The following is an 8,785-nucleotide window of genomic DNA, read 5'->3' as shown; positions in this document are numbered from 1 at the left end:
GGGGTGTCTCTCTCCTGCTGCTTCCGAAGAAAGCGGATGTGTGTGAGCCATGTTGCCAGGCAGGGGTTGTCAGAAACATTTTTCAGCTCTCTTTTACAAGTAAAGGTCCTTTATCATGCCCTGCTTTTAACACAGTGATCCTGACTCTATTTCCTCACCTTTTGTGGAGAATGTTTATTCCTTATAACCCTAGATGAGTCAGATTCTCAGCTGCTTCTACCTGCTTCTATACCTGGAGCCTGGAGTGCTCATGGCTTTAGTTCTGCTTTGTGCTGTGTTTTCTGATTTTTAGAGACATTTATTTACTTAATTTTAGAGCATGGCCATATCTTTTTTTTTTTTTTTAAATTTGCCTTTTATCAATCATTATTCTATCTTTAGAGATGAGGAAAAGCCTCAAAATATAACTTTTAATGCCAGCTTACTAGGGAACACGGTGTCAATTTTATGAACTGATGCTAAGAGATATAAGGGTTAGAAGAGGGGAGAAGGTATCACGGGAAAACGTCTGCTAGCACCCACATAGGCAGAATCAGATCATTACATGAATTTCTGTGTGTTGGCTCTGTGGGTACTGAAGCAATGCCTGCTCAGCCTCAGTGCTAAGGGGGCTGAGACAATCCTTTGTTCCTCTTTTACTGTTTTCCACGTCATTGCTTTTCCTCATGTGTTAGCCCTTGGGGAGGGGGTAGTGATCTTGTTTGGTCTTTATAGCACCTGTAAATTGGCCATTCTTCAGTTGAATGTCTCCCCAGCTGACTGTGACTAAATCGGATCAACCTTTGCAACTTGATGGACTTTCCTACACTCTGTCATCAAGAAGGCTGAAAAAAGAGGGACAGGAAAGTTGTCCATATGTAGGCTTTTCCTAAAGGCACATTCACTTACCCCATGCCCTGACTGCAAAACTCACCTGTCCAGCACTAAGTTATAAAATACATTAAAAAACAACAACAACAAAAAACAAACAAACATCAATTAGAAGTCCTGAGTAGAGTTTTTTGTCACCTTTTCAATTGATTGGGTTATATTAACTATATTAACTCTTGGGCATTAACTGAATAAAATTATTTTGTCATATTATTCCTGGTTTTATCTCAAAGGAGGTATAGGTCTCCTTATCATTGGAAACTTATCCTGAATAATGTCCCAAAATGACTCTATGAGAAAAATCATCGTATATATATATATATATATATATATATATACACACACACACACATATATATGTGTATATGTATATATATACACAGTAGTATGTATACACAGTATATATTTATAATATATAATATATTAAACATATAAATATATAAATATATATGTTTTTATAGTATATAATGCATATATTAAAATTTAACTGGTTTATTCTCAAAATCATTACTGAGCTTCTGAATTTATTTTTGAGAAAATGGGAAATATGTGTAGATTTAGAGGTTTTTATTGTATTATAAATTATCTGGAAGCATATAGAAGTCGTTGCAATATAGTGTATCTAAACATAAATAGAATATTTAGAGAAAATAAATATAATAATTATAATATGTTTTTTTTCATTAGGGTGTACTTTTTGTTTTAACTGACAATCTGGAAAAATAATTATCTATCAATTATGTAAGTAGTGGATTAATCAGTGTGTAGGTTAATAGTGATTTAAAATAGTAATCGTGTGGGATGTTTAAAAAAGGAACAGACTATTAAATTTAACTTTTTTTTTTCCTTAATAATATTAGCAGAGGTCAGACCATCAATGAAGGAGAGGCTTTGCTTGCTTAACAAAGCAAGTTTTGGAACGCTTACTTTATTCTGCTCCTGGATTGGTTCCAGCAGTGAGAAATTCTTTGGAGAATGTATTCAATATGCATTGTGTTTCCAGGAAGGACAGAGTTGAACTGGTTCACTCCCACCCTGTTAAATTTGGGCTTCAATGCATGAACCCAGGAACTTGCATAAGACTGATCTCTGAAATAGCCTCTGATAGCAGAATGGAAGAAATGGGCCAAAGTGAAACCAATCTGTTCCCAAGAAATGAGCTAACATCTTGTTTCTCATGGTTCAGACATCCACTCTATGAAAGAATCTTATCTTGGAAGGGTCTTCAATCAAGAGGATATGGTGGAGGAGTTGGATACCCTCCAACAGAGAATTCCCTGAGCCCTCCATATGTGTTTATAAGGATGTTTTGCAACATGAGAGCTGGCTGGGAGTAAAGACTGAAAAGATATAGATAAACCCTAAATTTTATGGTATAGTGATAAGAACATAAAACCTGAGCTCTCAAGTTCAAGTTTCTTTCTTAGTACTTTCTCTTTTGGAATCTTGGGCAAGTTAGGCTTTAGTGCCTTAATCTGTAAAATGATTACAGGTATATAAGCCTCATACTGTAGCTAGTGATTATCAAGTCAGGGGACTCCACACAGTTAAGTAAAGAATATGAGGGTGGGAGATGAGAAATGGATGCTGTTCCTCCCCCCTCCAATGAAGGACCTCTGGATTCATCATCTGTACCAGTGAGGTTTAATTTGAAGAAGGGTTGACTAAGAAAAGAAAACCAGGGGGGTGCCTCGGTGGCTCAGTCAGTTAAGCATTCGACTTCAGTTCAGGTCATGATTCAGCTCAGGTCAGTTCGAGTGCCGTGTTCTGCTTTGTGCTGACCACTTGGAGCCTGGAACCGGCTTCAGATTCTGTGTCTCCCTCTCTCCCTCTCTACCCTTCCCCACTTGTGCTCTGTCTCTGTCACTGTCTCTCTCAAAAATAAATAAACATTAAAAAGAGATTTAAACATAAAATGAAAACCAGGGATTATGAATGTAAAATATAAGGGACAGAATAATGATTTTTCATTTCAGGTTTTCAATCCCAGAAAATTTAGGACTATGAGGTCATAACAGGGAGAGACAGGCCTAGCAGTATGGGGTTGTCATAATGGAAATCTCAGCAAAACTGTGTGGCTCTCAAAGAAAGGAGAGAAACAAGAGTCAGGGCAGAGCTGAAAGTAGGTGTTCAGAGGTAGTGTGGTATTTCTAAAGAGGGTGGAATTTGAAGTCAGAAAGTGAGTTTGAGAAATGGCTTGGGTAGGCTTTGGCTCAGAATTCACTTTAGGCTCAGAATTCTCACTGGGGAGCAGCCACTGTAGCCAGGCCTTTCTCTTTCATCTCCCTCAGCTTCTGCCCTGCATCCATGCTTTACTGTCTGCCATTTCTTTGAACCTAGAAAGCTCACCCATGTCTACTTCTTTGGGCACATGGTTCTGTTTTCCCAAAGTGTTCCCAAGGGGGCTCGGAGTTCCAGGACAGCAGGGCCCAAATCTTCCTTTTTAATATCTCCAGAATTTAGCACAGTCACACATAGAATAACATTGGCACCCAAAAAGTGTTTTTTAATGCATAGAACAAGAAAGGAAGAACAGAAGAAAGGAGGAAGGAGGGAGTGAAATAAAGTGGTTTAGTATTGATTCATCCCTACCCAGTCACACACGTATAAGGCAAATTCCACTGGTAAGATCAAATCTGTGGCTAAGGAGCTGAGTGGTGAGTTAGGGATGTGGCAAGGCAATAATAAATTGATGATATGTCTCATTAACACAGGTTTTCAAATCAGTGAGCTAATAAGCTTGCAACCTAGGAAGGTGAGGATTGAGAGAAAAAGAGAAGGAATATAGGGAAGTGTGTGTTTTAAGGCTGTGAACCCCAGCTGTGCCCTCCAAAGTAGGCAGTATTCACTACCATTCTATATTGACTTTCCACATACTATCTGTGGTGATAAAGGTAAAAAAGATGAGCAAGTTAAACAGCAGAACAACCCAGGCATCAGACAAGTCAATGCTTTAACTTTCTGCTAAAATAGCACTTAGCCAGGCAATTTACTTTTTGGACTCTTTGGCCTGCCATATGGGTAGCAAATTCCCCCACAGCCATTAACTCAAACCCAGTTGAAGTACTGGAGATGATCCAAGAAGTGTTTCCTTTCACCATCACTTGTCAAAGCTAAGATCCTACACCTATATAAAACTGTGCCGTGATTTGACTCTGCAATTCAGAGAGCTCATGAGGGCCTTAACAGGTTTTCCCACTGTAAATTTCACCACCCCATCAAGCTACTCCTAACTGTTCTGAGCCATATAAAAACTCCCTCTGTTAATATCCTTCCTCTCATACTTAAATCAGTGGCACTTAGACTTTCTCTTAGTAAAATAACTATTTGTTGGTGTCAGAGTTGTTAATACAGAATTTAATGTGGAGCATCAGTGTGATCGAATAGCTCCAGAAAAATGAGTTCAGATGGAATGGATTGGAGTTCTGTGTTGCGGCTGTACTGATGCTAGTTCCACAATAGCTGACTGGGAAAAGAAAATGAATAGAGGTCAGAAAATTGGGTTCTAGTTTTAGCATGAAAAAGCTGTGTGAACTTCATCAACTCAGCTCACCTATCTCACCTAATGTTTCTAATATACAAAACAAGGCAAGGGATGCCTTTCAGTCTTAAAATTATTCAGAGTGAAATAATTTATGAATCTTGTAATTTTAATCTTGATAAATTAAAAATGGTTTTCTGCATCAAAGATTGAAAGAAAAATGTCAACAAAACTTTTTGAGGAGCATGGATTCATGTAGCTTAATATTGCACAAAGAGCCTGTGTTATTCATTAGGGCATTGATTGGTTATTGACTTGATGTAAGAGAAAAAAGATCTATAATAAATGAAGAAATAATGTGAAAGCCACATCCTTAAAAGTTCAAACATATTCCCATATGTGTATGTCATTTCTCTACTTTATTTAACACAATTTGAACAAAACATTTCATTGTTATGCCCCAACTACTCTGCTGGCTGAAGTAAATATTGGATTCCCCAGATATAAAAAGATTTTTCACCTTTCAAAGGGACTTTGTAAGGTTCCAGTGACCTGTTCCTTAGGCAAACAAAATGTCTTTTTCTGCACATAATTTTGACTTGAGAGAAGGTAAATTGAAATGACATTTTAAAATTTAAAATTAGTTTTAGTAAATCCAATATTGACAGTGTACTACTTGGGGGCACCTGACACTTGAAAGATCAGAGATCAGTTTTTCCTCAGAGAAATCCTGCTTTGTTTGTGTCAAGAATATTTATTTATTTATTTTGGAAACCTTGACTGTGAAACTGAACATCAGAAATAGCAAGTTGATAAAAATAATATGATGCTTATTTTTTTTTATGTTTTCAAAGTACTTCCATATGACTAAATTTAATTATCATAATTTTTGTAGATTTTTAAAGTGACATATAACATAAGGTTAAATATATAAATCTTGTGTGTGAATTTTTCTCAAATGTAAAAACATCTGTAAGTACCACCCAGATCAAAGTAAAGGACAATATTAGCAGATCAGAAACTTCCTTTGTGTCTTCTTCCAGTTAATTCCTACCCCATAGTTATACAGAGTCTTTTATAACATAAATTTTCTGTTTCTGAACTTCACATAAAGAATTATATAATATGTGCTATTCTTTTCATCTGGCTTCTTTATCTCAACTTTATTATTTCTATCAGATTTATTCATGTTGTTATATGAATGTTATATGTTATACCAGAATTTTTTCCCGAATTTCTGTATTTTATTATATCCCATTAATAAATATACCCAGTTTATCAATTTTAACATTGATATGTGATTAGACTATTGCTATTTTATTATGAACAACACTGCTATCAACGCTCATGTACTTACATTTTGGAATTTATTTTCTGTATGTGGGATAAAATTGTGTGTACTCTATTTAGTAGTAGTTACTGCCACAAGTTTTCCAGAGTAGTGGCTGCAATATTTATTTACATGCCCACTAGCAGTGTCAACACTAATTTCTGTTAACATATTATCAGTGTTTTTCAATTAACGTTTTTAGTTTAAATATGAGCATAGTGATATCCTGTTCTGTTCTTAATTTTAATCCCCCTAATGTAAGTTATATGAATATGTTTTTGTATTGTGTTCTATTAAACTTATCTCTTGAATTAAGTTCTATTAATGCAGAATTTTCAATTCTAAAATTTCCAGAATATGTTTCCAGTTTCCTGCTGAAAATATTTTTTTATTTTTTCTTTTAATTTTTGTTTAAGGTTTTCATTTATTTTAGAGAGAGAGAGAGAGAGAGAGAGCGCGTGCATGAGCGGGGGAGGGGCAGAGAGAGAGGGAGACGCAGAATCTGAAGCAGGCTCCAGGGTCTAAGCTGTCAGTACAGAGACCCACGTGGGTCTCGAACTTGTGAACCATGAGATCATGACCTGAGCCAAAGTTGGACACTTAACTGACCTAGCCACCCAGGCACCCCAGAAAATCTGTCTTTTTTCTATATTTTCAGAACATATATATGTTTTTAAATTTATTTAAATTTTTTTTTTTTTTTTTTTTAATTTTAGAAAGCGTGCACACATGAGCAGGGTAGGGGCAGAGGGGGAGAGACAGAGAGAGGGAGAGAGAGAGAAAGAAAGAAAGAAAGTGAGAAAGAGAAAGAATATTAAGCAGGCTCCATGCTTAATGTGTGGAGCCTGAGGTGGGGCTCGATTCCATGACCCTGGGATCATAACCTGAGTTGAAATCAAGAGTTGGATGGTTGACCAACTGAGCCACCGAGGCGCCCCTATATTTTCTAAACATATTAAGTATAGTTATTTTAAAATTCTTACCTGATATTTCCAGTATCTGGATCACTGTTCGGTATTTTTATATTATTTAACTTTACTCTTGATTTTTTGGTCATTTGATTCTTTTTCTTGGCATGCCTATGAATTTTCCATTAAAACTGGGATATTCTATGCTTTGGATGATGCTTTTTTCCAGAGAAGGTTTAATTTTACTCTAGCATAGAGTACAAGTAAACTATCTTATTCCATTGGAGCCTTTGTTTCCAGTTTTACCAGGGCTGCTGTATTTCAGGTTGTTCTTATCCTCTGGTGTGATTCCCACTCATTCAGTGTAGCTCTTTCAGTGTATCACCTGAAACTACTCTTTCCTCCTTTCCACCCTTTCTTTACCTCCATGGCCAGTGCTGAATTTTAACTTCATTGTAGCAAGGCTGCCAAACTATCTTCTCAGCCCTTTACCTCATCAGATACCACTCTCCACTCGCTCTTTCAGAGTCTCCGCTTACACACACCAAGTGTAACAGTTGGGCCATGCTCAAAGTGGGAATGACGTCTAAATTTCAGGCTCACTTCTTTTTGGTTATTCCTGCCTCTAGTCTTTTGCCCTTTATGTTTTTGTCACCCTAGGAACCTCAAACTCCAGATTCTGTGTCCCTTCCCCAGTTTGACTGCTCAACTGTTCAGGTTACTATGGGTTTCATTTTCCTAAAATGTGATTGGCAGGTTCTCTGAGGCAACAATGGAAGAGTGGAGGCTTTCCTGGGTTGTGCTTCTCTTCTCCTGCCTGCATGCCTTTATCTTCGAACAGCTGTTTGTGCATTTTATCCATCTTGTATAGTTTCTCTTAGTGGGGAGGTTGACTTCTTACATGTCCCATTTTCATGGTTGCAAGTCAGAGAGCATTTTTTTAAGTAGAGTGATAAGCATTGTAGTACTGTTTTGAAAGATGGAAACAATAAAAAAAATGAAGAAGTAAGCATTTCCTGTGCTTACAGAGCAAGGCTTTTGTGGACTGGGAATTAGGATTGTAGTCTCAGAAACTTGTGGTCCAAGTTTTTTATTTGTGTGTGTGTCTTTTACTTTATACCCTTTAGATTTCAGATAAATTGAGCTCCCATGGTTAGTTTTTATCAGATTATATTGAGAAGGAAAATTAACAAACCAACAATCCCAGTTTGTAACAAAATACAATCTTGAGTGTATTCTTATGAATAGTAACTTAATTAAATAGTACATTCAAAGAATGGGGAGGCTTTTTCTTTAATTAGCAGCTACAGATGAAGTCCACAATTAGGAGTACATAGAATACTATAAAAATAGGGGTGCCTGGGTGGCTCAGTCTGTTAAGTGTCCAACTCTTGATTTCAGCTCAGGTCATGATCTCTCGGTTTGTGAGTTTCAGCCCCACATTGGGGGCTCTGCGCTGGCAGTGAGGACCCTAATTGGGATATTCTCTCTCTCTCTCTCTCTCTCTCTCTCTCTCTCTCTCTCTGTCTCTCTCTGTCTCTCTCTCTCTGTCCCTCCTCCAGTCACATGTACATGCTCTATCTCTATCAAAATAAATAAACTTAAGAAAAAGAATACTGTAGAAATAAAAAATAATTCCTAACTTCTCTTTACATTAAATCTAATGATATAACCTTGTCCAGCAGTTATATGATGCTGATATTGACATTCATCATGAATGAGTGTATTCATATCATCTGAACCAATGGCTGACAAGTGGACCCTTTAAATGGAAAATGACATTCATTTTATGACATCTTACAAAGCTTATGGTGATTTTCATTTACTGTCTCAAGTATTTTATGGTAATACTATAAGGTAGTTCCATATGTTATAAAGATGAAAGAAAATGGATGCACAGATATAGTCACAGGAATTAACCTGGGGCAAAGAGGAATTTATGACAGTCAGAAATGAAACTCGTATTTTGTCTCAACCTTAGCCTCAGTCCCCTTTTGCTGTACTGGAAAACCTGAATGTGTGATGGATACAGCCCAATAGCTTTGCTTTACCCTACATCTCTTGAGCTACCCTCAGGCATTTGAAAATACAAAATAAACTCCATGAGGAAAGGTTTCTGAGGCTTATGATGAAAATGTTGTGGAAAGTACCTGCTATTTAAGTATCACTGGAAAATTTCTGTTTTACTTTCTCTGT

At 36.8% G+C, this 8,785-nt stretch overlaps 1 long non-coding RNA gene across 1 annotated transcript; it reads right to left on the bottom strand.

Annotated features, from left to right (window-relative positions):
- Positions 1-320: 320 nt before the first annotated feature.
- Positions 321-7,275, bottom strand: LOC122240887. The gene is made up of 2 exons (XR_006220633.1): positions 6,665-7,275; positions 321-824 (listed from the first exon to the last, which is right to left on the bottom strand). It is a non-coding gene; the product is annotated as an uncharacterized LOC122240887 (long non-coding RNA).
- Positions 7,276-8,785: the final 1,510 nt, after the last annotated feature.

Source organism: Panthera tigris, chromosome C1 (genome assembly GCF_018350195.1).
Source record: "Panthera tigris isolate Pti1 chromosome C1, P.tigris_Pti1_mat1.1, whole genome shotgun sequence".
Lineage (NCBI taxonomy): Eukaryota > Metazoa > Chordata > Mammalia > Carnivora > Felidae > Panthera > Panthera tigris.
This window is presented reverse-complemented; position numbering and strand designations above follow the sequence as displayed.